Genomic DNA, 20,129 nt, shown 5'->3' with positions numbered 1-20,129 from the left:
CCCACGTGCACCTGGCCTGCCGTTGTGGGTGCATCGGGTCTCCGGGACCCCTGAGGGATGGCATCTGCGTTGCCGCCTGCCTCCTCCTGGGTGCCCGGAGGACCGTGTCCCTCCTGGGCAGACTGGCTGGGTGGTCGTGTGCGGGCAGGGCTCCTGGACGTCTCCTGGGATGTGGCAGGAATGGGGGTGGTGGTTGGCACAGTTGTACCTGACGCAGGTGCTGCAGGTGGTTGGACACCAGAGGGGCCAGGTTGGTCTGGGTCATCCACGGAGTGGTGAGAGTCATCGCTGGCGGTGGGGTCCTCATCCCGCGGAGCCTGGTCCTGTGAGACTTCCCCCCCAGTGTTGGGGGGTGTTCGTCGACGTTGACCTGTGTGTGAGAGAGACAATGTTAACAGTGTCACATGTGGCATCCATGTTTCATGCATTTCTGATTTGGCACTCTTCCTCTGGGTAGTTGGATCTGTCTTGCATTCCTCTCACAGTGCACTTGTGCATGGGTATGTCCCTTGGCCACAGCTGTCAGGGCTTTACGCATGTGTGAGACACAATCTTAGTTGATGCATCTATTTGGGTACACAGTCAGCAGTGTGGTGTGCGGGCGTAGCGAGCCATGCAGAGGCGCCTTACGTGTTGCACTGTACGTGGCCAAATGGTGTTTTGCCAAGGCAATTTGATGTTGCAGGTAGGGGACTGAAGCATTTGTGACAGGGTTCTTACCGACACAGTGGGTGGGTATACTGGGTGTGTGGTTAGGTCTGTGCCTGCAGCACGGATGGACTCGTGCACAGATTGACACATGGACCGGTCTTCATCTACGGAAGGGGGGGTTTGAGGCACTGCCAGACCTGGTCTGCATGCACACAGTCCACCGGCTGACGAGTGGACATGGCCACACCACCCAAGGGTGATTTAGTCTCCCTGTGTCTCCCTTCCTCCCTCCCTCTGTCACCCTCCTCCCTCCCTCTGTCGGTCTCCCTCTGTCACCCTACTCCCTCCCTCTGTCTGTCTCCCTGTGTCCCCCTCTGTCTCCTTCCCTCTCATTCCCCCTCTCCCTCCCTCTCTTTGTCACTCTCTGTCACCTCAGGCCAGCTTCCTGGGCACACACAGTTAGCCGGTCTTTGAATGGCCATTGGCTTGTTCATGTGAGTTAGTCCCTGTTCTCCGGGCACCCATTGGGCAGTGTGTCTGAGTGTAGGCTGCTGCTGTGGCGGTGTGTGCTGAGACTCTATCAGAGCGATGCATCTTCATTGTCTGCTGTCATGTGCAAATTGTGCCTTCAGACCCATGTCATCCTGCATGGCAGCCACCATTTGCAGGCAAGACAGTACTGTGTGGGTACACACAGTTTGTATGGCTGTGCCCTGGGCCATATGGGCTGAGGGCATTGTTTTGTGCTTGTGAGTTGCTCAATGTTAGTTTTGATGCCCCCACTCCCAGCATCGACCACATCCTGTGTTGTGTTGGTGTTTTGTGTGGCCTGTGACTTGGCATGGCCCTGATTGATGCATGGGGCATGGAGGCGCTAGTGGCATGTGTGTGTTTGTGGAGTGTTGTTGTGTGCGGTGGTGGCTTGGGGGGGGTGACATGCATGATTGATTGTGTATGGCATCCCCCCCATGTGAGGTGAGTTGTTTGTGTACTCACCAGGGTCTGGGAGTCCAGGCAGTCCGTGTAGTCCCTCCACCGCCAGCGTGGACATCACCTTCTCCTCCCAGGGATGGTATTGTACCGGTCTGGGGGGCGGCCCTCCTCCAGTGATGTTCCCCTGGTTGTGATTGTCAGTCATCTTCCTCTTGACCGTCCTCCGCAGATCGTACCACCTGGATTGGCACTCGTGCCTGGTCCTTCTGGTGGTCCCAACAGCATTCACAGAATCGACAATCCTCTGCCACATGGCCGTTTTTTCGGATATGCTGCTCTGTCTGACCAATGTCCCAAAGAGCTGTGGCTCGACTCTGAGGATTTCGTCGACAAGGATCTCCAGCTCCTCCTTCGTGAACTTTGGATTCTTGGTGGTGGACATGGCGTGGGGTGTGGGTGTGGATGGTTGTGGGGGTGTGGGTGTGGATGGTTGTGGGGGTGTGGGGGTGGATGGTTGTGGGTGTGTGGGTGTGGTAGTGGAGGTGTGTGTGTGAATGTGATGAGGGGGTGTTTGTGTAGGTGGTTGTGTGAAGGTATGCAAGTGTGAGGTTCAAGTATGGTGGTGTGGGTCGTCTGTGGGCTCTGGCAGCAGTGGGTCTGTTGCAAAGGCTCATGGTTTGTGTGTGTGGTCCATTTTTATTGGTCCATTTGTGGGTGTGGCTGTGTTTGAAATTTGTGTGGGTGTGTTATGAGGAGTGATTGAGTTTTGGGCCTCTGTTTGGCAGTTTGGCAGTTGCAGGTGAGTGTATGTGATGTTTGTGGGGTTGTTGGGCATGTTTGGTGGTGTGGGGAAACTCTAATTGACTCTCCTTGTGTAAATATGGTTTGTCCTGGTTCAGTACGTGTGTTTTTGGCGTCAGTATGGTCCGTACATGCACTGGTGGGGGTACGGTCCGTACATTCCCTGGTGGGGTGTGGGTACGGCCCAACATACACGGGTGGGGGTTCGGTGCGTACATACACGGCTGGGGGGGGGGGGGTTCGGTGCGTACATACATGGGGGGGGTTTGGTGCGTACATACACGGGTGGGGGTTCGGGGGCGTACATACACGGGTGGTGGTTGGGTGCGTACATACACGGCTGGGGGGGTTTGGTGCGTACATACACGGGTGGGGGTTCGGGGGCGTACATACACGGGTGGTGGTTGGGTGCGTACATACACGGGTGGGGGTTTGGTGCGTACATACACGGGGGGGTTTGGTGCGTACATACACGGGTGGGGGTTTGGTGCGTACATACACGGGTGGGGGTTCGGTGCGTACATACACGGGTGGGGGTTTGGTGCGTACATACACGGGTGGGGGTTTGGTGCATACATACACGGGTGGTGGTTCGGTGCGTACATACACGGCTGGGGGGGGTTCGGTGCGTACATACACGGGTGGGGGTTCGGGGGCGTACATACACGGGTGGTGGTTGGGTGCGTACATACACGGGTGGGGGTTTGGTGCGTACATACACGGCTGGGGGGGTTTGGTGCGTACATACACGGGTGGTGGTTCGGTGCATACATACACGGCTGGGGGGGGGGTTCGGTGCGCACATACACGGGGGGGGGTTTGGTGCGTACATACACGGGTGGGGGTTTGGTGCGTACATACACGGGTGGGGGTTCGGTGCGTACATACACGGCTGGGGGGGGTTTGGTGCGTACATACACGGGTGGTGGTTCGGTGCGTACATACATGGCTGGGGGGGGGTTCGGTGCGTACATACACGGGTGGGGATTCGGGGGCGTACATACACGGGTGGTGGTTGGGTGCGTACATACACGGGTGGGGGTTTGGTGCGTACATACACGGCTGGGGGGGGGTTTGGTGCGTACATACACGGGTGGTGGTTCGGTGCGTACATACACGGCTGGGGGGGGTTCGGTGCGTACATACACGGGGGGGGTTTGGTGCGTACATACACGGGTGGGGGTTTGGTGCGTACATACACGGGGGGGGGTTTGGTGCGTACATACATGGGTGGTGGTTCGGTGCGTACATACACGGCTGGGGGGGGTTCGGTGCGTACATACACGGGTGGGGGTTCGGGGGCGTACATACACGGGTGGTGGTTGGGTGCGTACATACACGGGTGGGGGTTTGGTGCGTACATACACGGCTGGGGGGGTTTTGGTGCGTACATACACGGGTGGTGGTTCGGTGCGTACATACACGGCTGGGGGGGTTCGGTGCGTACATACACGGGGGGGGTTTGGTGAGTACATACATGGGTGGGGGTTTGGTGCGTACATACACGGGTGGGGGTTCGGTGCGTACATACACGGCTGGGGGGGTTTGGTGCGTACATACACGGGTGGTGGTTCGGTGCGTACATACACGGCTGGGGGGGGTTCGGTGCGTACATACACGGCTGGGGGGGGTTCGGTCCGTTCATACACGGCTGGGGGGGTTCGGTGCGTACATACACGGGGGGGGGTTTGGTGCGTACATACACGGGTGGGGGTTTGGTGCGTACATACACGGGTGGGGGTTCGGTGCGTACATACACGGCTGGGGGGGGGTTTGGTGCGTACATACACGGGTGGGGGTTCGGGGGCATACATACACGGGTGGTGGTTGGGTGCGTACATACACGGGTGGGGGTTTGATGCGTACATACACGGCTGGGGGGGGTTTGGTGCGTACATACACGGGTGGTGGTTCGGTGCGTACATACACGGCTGGGGGGGGTTCGGTGCGTACATACACGGCTGGGGGGGGTTCGGTCCGTTCATACACGGGTGGGGGTTTGGTGCGTACATACACGGGTGGGGGTTCGGGGGCGTACATACACGGGTGGGGGTTTGGTGCGTACATACACGGGTGGGGGTTCGGTGCGTACATACGCGGGCGGGGGGGGGTGGTGGGGTGTTCGGCGCGTATGCGGGCACATGTCTCCATGGTTGCTATGGGAGTTCGGTTCGGACGGTGTTTTTTGCGTACGGTTGTGTAATGGGGAGGACGGGAGGGATCGTACTTGCGCTGTCGGACTTTATTTTTCCGCACGGTGGGTTTTTCGACCGGGGACGTGTCGGTGACTTTTCCCGACCCGAGGACGTGTGGGGAAATCTTCCCAATGCGATTCGTATGGACTTTTTTCCGTTCGAATCGTACTTGGCAGTTTGTACGCTACTTTGACGATTCGGACGGAAAAAAATCCGGATACGAGTCGGACGGGGAATTTTTTTACCGGATCGGAATTGGCACCTTAGTGTAGTATTTATCTTTGCTCTTGTATTTCAGTTGACAGTATTTTTCACACCAATGACTTTGGAAACGTAATACTTGCTCCTTTAACTTTTTCTCTTCTGTGCTTTTTGGTATACCACATGTTGCATATTCTTCAATGTAAGATAACACTGCTTCATCAGTATCTGTTCCAAACTTTGGGGCATCCTTGATCCACAACAGCATATGAATATGAGGAGCACCTCTTGCCTGGTACTCTTTTCTCCAAAAGAAATCCACTACTTCTCCTAGAGGTGGATTTTTTTTATTGCAGATGAAGGTCATCATAGCCTCAAATCTATGATTGAAATATCTGCAAACATTAACCGGATCCAATGAGCACAGTTCTCCTGCTGTCTTGTATTCGATGTTTTTAATGTTTGAATTTGCCTCTCGTAGAAAATCCAGTAAATCATCCCAAGCGTACTCAGCACAGCTTAGGGTAAGGAACCATGTTGGTGTTCCTAAATTTCGTAACATGCATTTTAATTCACCATGGCGTCGGCACCAATATTCATTTGTCCCACGCTGACAAGCCATCAGATTGATCAGTTGTGTTTCCAAATGATCATCTCGGTGCTGCACTTTCTCCATAAAATCCTTAGCAGACACATTTTGTAAATGTACTCCACTTTTTAAAATGTGATTTACTGCATAAGATAGTGCAGACAAGTCGCTTTCAAATAAAAGATGGAACAAATAAGGAATACTTTGTCGAAATCTGGGATCTTCTGCATATAGTCTTGTAGTCCGATACTCAGAAGCTGGAATCTGTTCTGGACGTTCATCGTATCGTCCTCCTTTTCCTGTAGGAAACAGCTGGGGAAAACATCGAGCTTCCAAGCTCTCCTCCCATACACTCACGGGAGTTCCTTTTGCTTTCTTCATCTGAAACAGATCAATATTGTCTCCCATAACTTCTTTTGAATGAAGAGGATGTATGCTAAAATGTTCATAAATTTCTTCTTCCTTTGACTTGTCCACTTTTTCAATTTGTCCAGTTGGTGTTTCTGTGTCTTCTTGTAAATCTTCTTCTTCTTCTTCTTCTTCTATATTAATTGTTTCATACCATTTGTTATTCCTTTTCAAATACAAATTTGCTCTTTGTACTTTCCGTACATCTACCAGCTCCTGCCAAATCTTCTTATTCTTTGTAGGTACACCATTAACCAGAATAACTAATGGATCAGTTTCCAAAGTATCCGCATCAATAGTTTCCATATTTTTTTTCAAATCCAAGGGCAAATACACCACTCTACCTTTTAAACCTCTCAGTAAATCTGAAGGAGGTAATTTACCAGTTTTCGGCTCCATACGTACTATGGTCTGGAACGGATGAACACATTGAATAAGTATAGACTCATATGTATTTAATTCACAAAGTTCAGCAGGAATAGCATCCAATTCTAAATTATTATGTACAGCTCTGGTCGGCATTCTATTTTCCTCTAACTTGTTGTAACAGTATTTACAAATACGCTGATCTTCACCCAATTCAAAACAATTTTCTAGAAATATATATGTGGCAAAATCCTTCCACTTATAATTATCTTCATTTTCACTCTTTCTGTAGAGATCAACATTCCTAGTTTGTTTTCTATAATGAGTTCTGCGGCAACAAATACAAGTAATATTTGGTCTTTCATTAGAGATTATTGCAAATTTTGTTATGTGATCATTAAATGTCTTACTTACAGAGGGTTCTACATTCTCTTCCACTTCTTCCTCATTTACTGTGTCCTTTTCTGCACTGTTTTGTTCAGGACCAAAGTAACAAAACTGAATTTCATCAACAACCTTCTCTACATCTGATACCGATCCACGGAACAGAGCCCTATTCAATTCATCTAACTTTATTGCTGGACTTTTAGCAAAATACAACCGTCTCACAAACTTTCTCATTTCAGTATGATGAACAGCCAGCATCCTAAAATGATGGAAAACACTATTACACACTTTTCTAGATAGACAAGCCAGAGAATGACCCTGCAAACCAGTATTCTCTCTCACTCTGCATGGATCTAGACTTTGAAGCACCTTAATCTTCTGTTTTACACTTTTTTACTATATTCTCTTAGAAACTCACGAAATTTATCAATAGATTCCTGACGCACAGTGCAAATACTACTACAATTCCAAGTGTACACTGGGGCTTTAGGACGTCTCCCCATAGCCTCATCCGCCATCACTTGTACCTCATCTCTTGGAACCATTATCTCCTTCTCCATTATGCAACCATTTTTCACTTCATAAGCACGACCTCTGGTGTCAACTGCATGCAGCAAACTATTACTTTGAAAATAGCTCTCTTCATTAAAAAAAGGTTCACTACTTGAACTATGCATCCATTTTCCTAAAAACACTTTACAAAAGTTTGTTCTGTTCACTACTCTTTTCCTTTTGCTTTGTGATTTCAGTACATTAACCATTTTATCTAATGTACGCATCCTATTCAAAATTAAAATGAATAGTTTCCTTTTTAATTCTGATGCCTTTGCTGCAATGGCTTCAATTTCTTTTTTTCTCTTGTAATATTTTGCCTTTTGCTTATATTTCTTCACGTCCTTTATCAAATTGGACATAACTCTTCTCTGAAACATTTTTCTACGTATCTCTTTAAACGCTGTTTTTCTGTTTAAGTTAATCTTTATTGTTGCAGAAGGTATATTTGCATTAACTAAATTCTCAATGTTATCCTGTTTTTTTCTATTGAAAACATTCTTTCCAGTACAGACATTTTGTACATTTTTCCTTTTTTTGAATATGTTCTTTAAAAAATCTTTTGTCTGCTTACCAGAAGATTTTTTCTTTTTCCCAACATGAGCATCTCCAACTAACTTAGGTCCTCCAGTTGTCTTCAAATATAGGTTTTTTTTTTGTGGTCTTTCTTTAGTCTGGATTTTGTAGGCATCTTAAATTTTGTTCACTGCTCTTCAGCAATACCTGAAAAAAACTAAAAAAAAATTCCTTTATTTTATTTAAATATATTACTACATTTTTTATGATCTTTTGAAATCTTAAAATACTATAAACCCCTTTCCTATAAATGAAAATCACAATAACACCTTCACAAATTAAATATCTAAAAACAATTCCTGTGTGCACACAGAGTCATGCTTTGAAATTATGCAGAAAACGAAATTTCTTTGCCAATTGCAAAGCACACTTACTACTCTTTATTTTGGCAAGTGATAAACACTTTTACAGACTGACACATTTTGAATCCACTTTTCAGATTTTTTAAAAAGCACATGTCCAAACTGCTTTTTCAGACCAGCACCATGTGTAACCTGGGTGACTGACTACACTCCAGCAAGGGCAACCAGCCTTATTGATGCTGAATGTATTTGCATTACTGACTGAAACCTCAAACCCCACTCGGTTGTGAATACTGTGCATGATTCCACAGGATAAGCAGCTGGGTGTGTGCTAAGAGTCTGCTTCTGCACAAAAAAATGGCTCCCCCTTTCCATCTAATGCAAATGTAAAATCTCCAGAGCAATACGCAATAAATCTCTGCCTGTAATTCCTCTTTGCACACAGAGCCATGTTTTCACATTAGTCACAAAACGAAATTTCTTTGCCATTTTGAAAGCACACTTACTACTCTTTTTTTTGGCAAGTGATAAACACTTTTACAGACTGACACATTTTGAATCCACTTTTCAGATTCTTAAAAAAGCACATGTCCAAACTGCTTTTTCAGACCAGCACCATGTGTAACCTGGGTGACTGACTACACTCCAGCAAGGGCAACCAGCCTTATTGATGCTGAATGTATTTGCATTACTGACTGAAACCTCAAACCCCACTCGGTTGTGAATACTGTGCATGATTCCACAGGATAAGCAGATGGGTGTGTGCTAAGAGTATGCTTCTGCACAAAAAAATGGCTCCCCCTTTCCATCTAATGCAAATGTGAAATCACCAGAGCAATACGCAATAAATCTCTGCCTGTAATTCCTCTTTGCACACAGAGTCATGTTTTCACATTAGTCACAAAACGAAATTTCTTTGCCAATTTGAAAGCACACTTACTACTCTTTTTTTTGGCAAGTGATAAACACTTTTACAGACTGACACATTTTGAATCCACTTTTCAGATTCTTAAAAAAGCACATGTCCAAACTGCTTTTTCAGACCAGCACCATGTGTAACCTGGGTGACTGACTACACTCCAGCAAGGGCAACCAGCCTTTTTGATGCTGAATGTATTTGCATTACTGACTGAAACCTCAAACCCCACTCGGTTGTGAATACTGTGCATGATTCCACAGGATAAGCAGCTGGGTGTGTGCTAAGAGTATGCTTCTGCACAAAAAAATGGCTCCCCCTTTCCATCTAATGCAAATGTGAAATCTCCAGAGCAATACGCAATAAATCTCTGCCTGTAATTCCTATTTGCACACAGAGTCATGTTTTCACATTAGTCACAAAACGAAATTTCTTTGCCAATTTGAAAGCACACTTACTACTCTTTTTTTTGGCAAGTGATAAACACTTTTACAGACTGACACATTTTGAATCCACTTTTCAGATTCTTAAAAAAGCACATGTCCAAACTGCTTTTTCAGAACAGCACCATGTGTAACCTGGGTGACTGACTACACTCCAGCAAGGGCAACCAGCCTTATTGATGCTGAATGTATTTGCATTACTGACTGAAACCTCAAACCCCACTCGGTTGTGAATACTGTGCATGATTCCACAGGATAAACAGCTGGGTATGTGCTAAGAGTCTGCTTCTGCACAAAAAAATGGCTCCCCCTTTCCATCTAATGCAAATGTGAAATCTCCAGAGCAATACGCAATAAATCTCTGCCTGTAATTCCTATTTGCACACAGAGTCATGTTTTCACATTAGTCACAAAACGAAATTTCTTTGCCAATTTGAAAGCACACTTACTACTCTTTTTTTTGGCAAGTGATAAACACTTTTACAGACTGACACATTTTGAATCCACTTTTCAGATTCTTAAAAAAGCACATGTCCAAACTGCTTTTTCAGACCAGCACCATGTGTAACCTGGGTGACTGACTACACTCCAGCAAGGGCAACCAGCCTTAGTGATGCTGAATGTATTTGCATTACTGACTGCAACCTCAAACCCCACTCGGTTGTGAATACTGTGCATGATTCCACAGGATAAGCAGCTGGGTGTGTGCTAAGAGTCTGCATCTGCACAAAAAAATGGCTCCCCCTTTCCATCTAATGCAAATGTAAAATCTCCAGAGCAATACGCAATAAATCTATGCCTGTAATTCCTATTTACACACAGAGTCATGTTTTCACATTAGTCTCAAAACGAAATTTCTTTGCCAATTTGAAAGCACACTTACTACTCTTTTTTTTGGCAAGTGATAAACACTTTTACAGACTGACACATTTTGAATCCACTTTTCAGATTCTGAAAACAGCACATGTCCAAACTGCTTTTTCAAACCAGCACCATGTGTAACCTGGGTGACTGACTACACTCCAGCAAGGGCAACCAGCCTTACTGATGCTGTATGTATTTGCATTACTGAGTGCAACCTCAAACCCTTAAAGTATTCCTTATTTTTACCAGTACACCTTAATTTATCGTGAAAACATAGTCCATATTATTTTACATGTTCCTCACATTTAAATTTCTCCCAAAACAGAAAATAATAAACACAACTTCAACAAAAGGAATTCCAATTCTATTATTCATTTCTTAATTTACCATATACATCCCCTCTCAAACTCTAAACTCACCTTTGAAATTAGTTAGTTGTGAAAAAAATGTGGCACTCAAACAGCAGATTATCAGAGCCAGGATCTCTGTTCTGTTCACCTCTCTCCTCTCAGCAGAACCAGATAATGGCAAACTTTCCCTCTCTTTTTCCACACTTATACATGTTAATTTCAAATCTCAGTGCTTCCCCCTTTTTTTCAAATGTAATCACACATTTCTATTGGTTGAAAACCAACCCTTTTCCAAAAGTACCCTTCCCCCAACTTGACTTCTGCCTAGTACCCTTCCCCCAACTTGACTTCTGCCTGCTACCATAGCAACAGCTCATGGAACACTGCTGTGTGGAGTTAGGTCAGAAGTTCGCCACACAATGTTTCAATTCCAAAGAGCAGGAGTGCTTGACTTTTCAAACCTAACAGCAAATCCATAGTACTGTTCTTTAGTAACACATTTTTCTGTACCAATACAAAACATGCTTCTATAAATTTACACATACAGCCTAGTTTTTATTCTAGAATGGTATGAAACAGCCAATCAGTTCTTTTTTTTATAAAAAAAATATGTATGCCTCCATTTCCAAACTGTCTTTCATTTCTTTTTACCATTCTACTGAATTACACCTCCTGAGTGCATCTAGTTCTCCTTTGAAGATGTTCACAGTGTGGATTGTAGGGCACAGCTATGTCTTCTGGAGTGAAAAGTATGCAGAGAAAACAGATATGGTCAGAGACCTTGCTTTGCCAAATGTAGACATTAAATGGATTGGTCAGAGAGGGTTAAAGTGGCACCAATTGATGCCATTGGTGAAATCCTTCATGCAAATCCAACACCCTGACCTCATAATAGTGCACTGTGGTGGCAATGACCTAGGCACTTTGACTGGGGTAGGTCTGGAAATGCTTATGAAGGACACCTTTGCACAACTGTTTTCACTTTTCCCTAAAACTGCCTTTGTGTTTTCTAACATATGCCAAAGGCAAAAATGGAACTGGTCCAATCATTTTTGTCCGCAGATTGACAAAGCAAGAAAGCACGTCAACAAATCTGTTTCTGCTTTCCTCCGTGACTATGGTATGGGTTCCATTTACCACAACAACTCGCGTTACGACATGCAAGACATTTATAGAGGAGATGGTGTACACTTCACTGATGAAGGGAACAGAGTCTTCCTCTTGAACCTTAGACTCTGCATCGGTACTTACTTGTAGGTACCAATAAAAAATCACTTCATAAACACAACGGCTCTTTTTAGAGCCCCCTAATATCTAAACACTTAAATCTGCATTTCATTTCTTTTTTTTCTTTTTTTTACCGTACGCGTACGGTGAGCTTACCGTACGCGTACCCCGCGATTTTTTTAAAAATCAATAAATGTTTTCTTTGTACTTTTCTGTCCTTCTTTGACCCCCTTACAAATGTTAGGGGGTCTGTAACTCTCTTCCTTGCCCCCTTTTCAAAAGATATCACCCTTTTTTACCGGAGTGAAATACACAAACTGGCGGCCGCCGCTTCCTGGTTTCGACCAATTCGAATGTTTACTAAGATCTAAGAGCCAATCAGAATCGCGCTCGCGCACGTCACCGTACGCGTACGGTAAGCGCACCGTAAGCGCACCGTAAGCTGGCTCAGAAATATATATTGATTTAAAGGCTATTTTCTCAGAATCTACTGAACAGATTTACACCAAACCTACAAAAGGCACTTCCTTGACCTGAGGACTACCTCTCTGCCAAATTTCATTAAATTCTGTTCAGCCGTTCGGGCTGTAGCTGTGTCTAAAGGTCCTATGGAAAAATGCATGGGAAAAACGCGTTTTGGGACCCCCCTTTTATCTCAGCCCCCGCTTGACGAATCCCCCCGAGACTTTCAGGGTAGGAGCGGAGCGTAGCGCCCCACCTATTTTGAAAAATTCGCGAGGATTCGTCGACCGGCGCCAAAGTTATTCAAAATAGAATGTTGCGGATTTCCTATTGAAACGTGGTCCTAACTATAACTACCTACTGGCGACCGCCAGTAGGTAATATATATATATATTCACTGAAAAAACCATGGGTTTCATACACGTTATAGTTAGGAATTAGCATTTAAAAAACCTTAGAAATTCAATGAAAAAACCAAAGGTTTCACACATGTTATAGTTAGCTGGACATTTCACTCGTAAAAAACCAATGAAATTCCCCCGTTATAGTTAGTTCAGCTAACTATAACTCGCGCGCCCGCAATGCACTACTGATGACGTCACATATTACATCACTCATGACATGGTCAGTGACATCACTCATGACATCACTGATGACATCTCAAATGACATCACTGATGACATCATCCAGTGAATGTGTGTTTTTCTGAAAATTAAATATGTTTTATATATGTATATCTCAAGGTCGATGGAAGAATAAATGAGTATATAAGTGTCTAAATGGATGATTTGTTTCTGAAAAATTGATTGTATAACTGACTGATTAAGTGTATCTTTTTGAATACATGGCTTAGTGAGTAATGTTTAAATGTGTAAATACCTGTATCAGTCTCTCACTTTGTATATAAGTGGCTGCATGGGTTGGTGAGTAGCTACATGAGTGTCTATATAGGTTAATAGTTGGTTTTTTGAGTATCAGTATGAGTGTCTGAGTGTCTTCATGGTGCGGTGGGGGGTATTACGTAGTGCATAGATGCATGAATGAGTGACTCACTGTTTGTATGTGTTGAAGACAGCATGTGTGCAGGACTTTATGGGTGGATGAGTGTGTGCATGGGTGTGTTAGTGAGTGAATGACTGTCTCAATAGTGTCTTCATAAGTAACTACATATGTTTTAAACTAGTATATGTGACTATTGGTGTTTATAAGTGAGTATATGTGAGAGTGAGAGATTGGAAGAGTTCCTGTATGAATAAGTATGTGTTTCTATAAGTGATTGTTAAAAAGACTAAGTATGTGTAAGTTTCTGTAAAAGTAAGTGTGCTGGTGTTTGTATAACTGTATATGCAAGTAAATGGATGTTTGATTCTTTATTAGCATGAGTGACTATGTGTGAGTAACGCTATGGATGAGTGGGATTGTGTTACAGGATGTTTAGGTGTATGAGTACATATGATGTGTGAGTACATGTATGAGTGACTGTATAGGATTGTTGGTGGATGAGTGGATGTGTATGTGGATCTTAGAATTACTGAATAGGTTGTTGTAACTGTTATTGGTATGTCCATTGTTTTGAAAAGTTTAGTCTCTATTTTTGAATGTTTGTATCAAAGGTTATATTAGGGTGAGAGGAGGTCTACCACTCTGTCACAAGGATAATGTCATCAGTGATGTCATTTGAGATGTCATCAGTGATGTCATGAGTGATGTCACTGACCATGTCATGAGTGATGTAATATGTGACGTCATCAGTAGTGCATTGCGGGCGCGCGAGTTATAGTTAGCTGAACTAACTATAACGGGGGAATTTCATTGGTTTTTTACGAGTGAAATGTCCAGCTAACTATAACATGTGTGAAACCTTTGGTTTTTTCATTGAATTTCTAAGGTTTTTTAAATGCTAATTCCTAACTATAACGTGTGTGAAACCCATGGTTTTTTCAGTGAATTTCAAAGGTTTTTTAAATGCTAATTCCTAACTATAACGTGTGTGAAACCCATGGTTTTTTCAGTGAATTTGCAAGGTTTTCTAAATGCTAATTTTTTTTTTTTTTCTTCTTTTTTTTTACATATTTTTATTTTAATTTTCTATCCTTTTTTAAAGACTATGGTTAAATTTTTAAAATTCTACAATATGTTTTTTTTAACATATTTTATAAAATAAATAGGTAAAATTTATTAGCAATACATTTTTTCCTTTTTTTTAAATTTTTTTTTAGTACGCGTACCGTAAGCTTACGGTAAGCGTACGGTTTACGCAATGTTCGTAATTTATCTACGCTGTTTGCGTATAGTTACGCAATTTGCGTAGCCGCGCGTACTCCGCGTGGGGCGCGTACGCGTGTACGCTACACGCGCACGTTACGCGGAAGTGTCGGGGAGTGACTGTTATGCGCATGCGCGCAAGCGCGTGTCTTTTTTACGTGCATGCGTACTTTTGCCGTAAGCGTACCGTAAGCGTACGGTAGGTCATGTGATCATGAAACACAACTTTTGATTGGTTGAAACTACTTTCAGTTCTAGAACTCTCCTACACCACACCCATTCCCCTCATTTCTGCTTGTGATCCCTTAGGAGAAGGAGCTGGGTTGTCTTTGTGATACGATGGCAGAACAGCAGAGCTCTTCTGAGAGTGAGGCTAGCAGCACTACCTTGAGGCAGAGAGCGAGGAAACAAAAGACCTCTTACGTATGGGAGTATTTTACTTTTCCAGAAGGCCAGCAAAAGGTAAATGCACCCTTAGTGACTTGCAAGCTGTGTAAGCGTGTACTTTCAAGAGGTAATCCTGACAGGAAGTATTCCTTTGGGAATCACACCATGATGAGACACCTTAAGGATGTACACAGAAGGACACATGCTCGACTTACTGAAGGTAACCCTTCAGTAAGTCAACCAAGCACATCCACAGCAGCTCAGCCTGGACCATCATCTGCAGAGCCGAGTCCTTCTTCTGCAGGTCAGGTGAGCCCTTCATCTGTGGGGGGAGCATCTCCTTTTTCTGGTCCTCTGGAAATTAACCCTCGGTTTGCGAGGGTTGAAGTACGGTGCGCCAATTGTCACGATCTAATTACTTATAGGCAGACCAGTATGTCCCTAGTGAACAATAAAATAGATCAGCACACTTGTCGTACCGTCTAATATTCCCATTCTTTCTTTCCTCTGTCCCTGCATGAACACAACGGCTCTTTTAAGAGCCAACCTTACCTTTCATCTATTTTTTATATATGTTTTGAAAAACTTTTTTTTTTTTTTTTACCGTACGCGTACGGTACGCGTAATTTTTTTTTATTTTTTAAAAAACACTAAAAATCAATTATCACATTACAAGGTCCTTGAGAGACTACAATTAAAAACTGCAAATGTGATTGTAGAGAAGTGGAAAAAAGGGACCATGACATTATTGACTTACCATACCCATTCAAAAAAAGATTTATTCATTTAATTTTTTTTTAATTGCTTTTAAAATGGTTCTAGTTTTCGAAAATGTTCTATCTCAATCTGAAAAAAAAGAAAAAAGTATTAATATTTAATAAAACATTTAATATTACAGTACACATATTTACATATTTTTCAAAAAATATTTTTGCCTTTTTTTTGCTGTTTTCAGAAAATATTGCATTTCACTATAAATTGTGAAAGCAATTGCATTCATCATTTAACAGCAGGCAAAAAAAAATTAACAATCTCAAAGATTATTTTTAAAAAAGCCCACAATCTCTTTTTGCATAAACATAACTTTATAGAAATGCATAATATTCTTAAAAAATATCATCTAATATCAATACTTATTTCTTTAAAATACCGTCTGATATTTTTGTTTCAGAAGTATAATCACAATATTATATGTCAAATAACTCCACAATACATCTGGTTCCATTTCCTTTAGGCCAAATAGTAATTTTAAAATTCTTTTTTTGTTTAATTTCCAATGGTAATCCAATAAAAAACAAAAGTTTAAATTGTACAGATGTCACCGATTCTCTGTAACATTTTGGTTTCCGAAAGATTAATTAATAATTAAATAAGTCCACAATAGAATTGTTTACTTTTCCGCATGGCCAAATAGTAATTTTAAAAATCTTTTTGAAAAAATTTCCAATGGCAATCCAATAACATTCCAAAATTTAAATTATGCAGATGTTACCGATTTTTTCTAAATTTTTGGTTTTCCAAAGTTTCCTTAAAAAATGGAAAAATTCCACATTACAATTGGTTACCTTTCCATTAGGCCAAATGATAATTTGTTAAATCTTTTTATTTGTAAATTCCAAATGGTAATCCAATAAAATGGTAAAATTGTTTTGTCCAGATGTTGTCAAATCTCTCTAAAATTTAGGTTTCAGGAAGATTAGATAGGAATTTGCTAAATCAAAAGGCAAACGTTGCTTAAAAATCAATTGGGAATCATTACACAGTGTCCAGCCTTTTTCACATTCAAGATAAACTGTGTAATGACCAGAAGTTACAGTAGGTCCATCATGGAAAATTATTGCAACTGTTACAAACGTTTTTCCTGAAATTGATAATTGCTGTCCTGTAAACTTTTTTATTAAAGTATCCAATTTTGAACCATCAGCTCTACATCGTTGCATCATTAAAATTACATACTGTCTGTATTCCTTTAAAATTAATGTTGAAAACATGTCAGATTTACACTCACCGCATTGCATGCTATGATTAGCATCTTTAACTAATTTAGCAAAAGTGACTGTTTTACTCTCTGGCAATGTTAAATAAATAAACCTTTCAGAATCAACATTAGAGCCACATATATTATAACAGTTTTCACAACTATGTTCCCATTTATTTGAGAGACCAAATACATTTTCAATGTTAACCCCTTCTTCTTCCAGTACCTGAAGAAAATAAATCAAGAATTCCTGTGCGTCTTGCTGTACATTTTGAGAAAACTGTGTTCGTCCTGAACATACATCTAAAACTTTTCTAATTTCAGTAGCACTTTCTATTTGAGTTTTATCATTACTCAGCTTTTCAAAAAGGAGACTCAGCACAGTACAGAATCTTTTTCCCTGATTTACTATTATCTGCTCTTGCAAACTTTCCAGATAAAATGCAACATTCAGCACTACATTAGCGTAGCAGTTGACACCAGAGCTATTTTCAAAATAACATCCTACAACCTGTTCTTCATTTTCCTTATTCTTTTTGCTTGCAATTACATCACTCCTCTTTTTTTTCCTCCTCTCTACATCTTCATTACAGATATTCTCATTTCTCCTTTTACGAGAAACTACACGTTTCTCCAACACAGGATACTGACCTAAATGAGGAGCATAGCTTCTTCTTAATCTATTATACTCCTTTACACAATTTGTATCAGCACTAACTTTTGAATCATCAAAGTCTATCATGAATAAACCTGATAATGTTTTCACTCGTGACAAAGCAACATATGCCATACCTTCTTTGAACACAGTTGAACCAATGTTCACAAATGCACAATCTACAGTCAATCCTTGAGACTTGTGAATAGTTACAGCATATGCTAGCGAAAACGGAAACTGCTTCCTACGTACATATAAGTCTTTCACAAGCATGAAACGAACTGTACAACGACAAATGTCTTTAACTTCTTCTATCTGATCAAATTTTATTTTTAAACATTCAATTCCATCTTTTTTCTGATAATTAATAAAACCCACAACTCTTCCCATAGCTCCATTAACTAAACCTTTTTCAACATCCAAATTTCTCCTTAAAAATACACTACAGTTCATGCAAACATATAGATTTTTTTCTAATCCAGCTGTTTTGGAAATCTTCTTCTCTAGTGAATCCAATTTATTTTTCAGTGTGCCTGTTAATGTGACAGTAATTCTTCCATCCTCAATTTTGTCCACTGCTTCCAATTTCCTGATATCTTCCTTTTCCAATTTCAAAAGCTCCTCATTGAATATTGAGCATTCACGTAGAGTTGGCATTAAGCAGATGACACTTTTGTTTTCTGCAATGTTCTTGTATATCTTCTCTGCAACTATTTCTTCCTTTGGAAATAAATTATGTAGCAGCCGAGTCTGTAATGCTTTTTTGCCAGCTTCTATGAGTAGTCCAATCCTGATATCTTTCAGAATACTTCCATATTCTTCATCGTTTGATTGCCTCATATTAGTTGTAAGTTCCTTGTACTCAAAGAAGGACCAAATATTTGTATTACCGATGCTTCCCAATGACTTCTTCGTGTCTTCATGTGTCACAGTATTAAACACTGGTTGTCCTTTAACTGGAGTAAGTTGCAAAAGATCTCCAAAAACTATGACGTGTTTTCCTCCAAATAACACGTCATAGTCTGACTTCAGAATTTGCTGCATTCTTAAATGCACAAAGGCAAGCATTAAGTTCGATACCATGCTCACCTCATCAATAATGAGAACTTGCATCTTCTTCAATACTCTTGAAACTTCCAAGCATGCTTCTCCAGTTAGCTTGTTGTATTGTATTTTGTTCTCATGCTCCACTGGTAACATTAGCAAACGATGTAAAGTGATTCCTTTTATGTTATATGCTGCTAACCCAGTTGGAGCAGTAACCACACAAGACAAAGTAGAATCCGTTTTTTGCTGTAGGTAGCTTCTGATGACTTTTATTAGGAAACTTTTTCCAGTTCCAGCTTGTCCGCTTACATACATCCTGATTGGATGAAATGATGTGCATGAGCACTCTTTTTTTTCATGTAGAAATCCGTGATCAATTTTGTTTCTGATCTCTTCATAAATTTGTTGCTGCTCTTCGTTCAGTTGTCTTTCCAAATTTTGTAAGTCTATAAATTCTCCTTGAGCTTGATTCATAGCCGTTTCCACTTCATTCATGGCTATTGATGCTTCATTTTCAACGATTGGTTGTCCTAGGGGATCTTGACTGAGTGTTCCTGAACTTTGGCTGTCCTGAGAACTGTCTCTAGCTATTTCTGCTGCAATTGTAGTTTCCTGTTCAATTTCTTCATTTAACATTTGCAGATAAGTTGTGAATGTATTGCATTGTATGCTGTCTTTGCAAGCATTAAAAGAATCTTCATAGCTTTGAAATTCTCCCAGTAGTTCATCCTCTGTACGCCATGGTTTAAACAGCTGTAAAAGAGCCAAGTAGTAAAATTCCTTTTTGTCAGTAGTGTCGCAACTCAGCTTCCGGTGATTTATCAAACTTCCTTTTGTTTGCTTCACCAAACATCCTTCCTCACCAATGACTTTATATTTTCCATTGTTGATGTCTTCTGCAGCTTTCCGTGAATAAATGTAGTTCTGCAGCACTTCATAGAGACACATGTTCTCCAGATGATGACTTCTCTTTGGGTAATATGTGTCCAACATGTTTGATTTCAAAATATCTGTACTTTCTGGGTCATTCTTGGCCAAATATTCAATTTCTCCAACAGATTTCAGTACCCGATTTCTCATTGCTGCAAGGCCTAAACTTGCCCAAATTATTCTTCTTGATTTCGAGTAGAGACTTGCAGAAGATAACCTATCTGAACATTCGTAGGATCCAATTTCTCGATGCGATAACATCTTCAAACTGAAACTGTACAGCTTCTTACTGACAGTTTTCTCGTGAGAAACCTCTCCCCACATTTCCTTCAATTCTGTTTTTTCTGATTTCGTAATGTAAGACGTTACATATCGAGCAACAGCAATGGAATTGTCAGCTACATACTGTATATCCATGTTAGCGTTCCACATGGATAAAATCACTGGGTTGTAGTCATTTATATTTTTTGATTCTTCTTTTCTTTTAAGGTTGTAGGTATTCTTAGGTGATTTTCTTGTGATAGTATGTCTCACAGATGACATAAAACTGTTAACTCTTCCATTTGAAAGAACAGGTCTAGGAAATCCAAATCGACATTTAGTGTAGTATTTATCTTTGCTCTTGTATTTCCGTCGACAGTATT

This window comes from Triturus cristatus, chromosome 7 (genome assembly GCF_964204655.1).
Source record: "Triturus cristatus chromosome 7, aTriCri1.1, whole genome shotgun sequence".
Taxonomy (NCBI): domain Eukaryota; kingdom Metazoa; phylum Chordata; class Amphibia; order Caudata; family Salamandridae; genus Triturus; species Triturus cristatus.
This window is presented reverse-complemented; position numbering follows the sequence as displayed.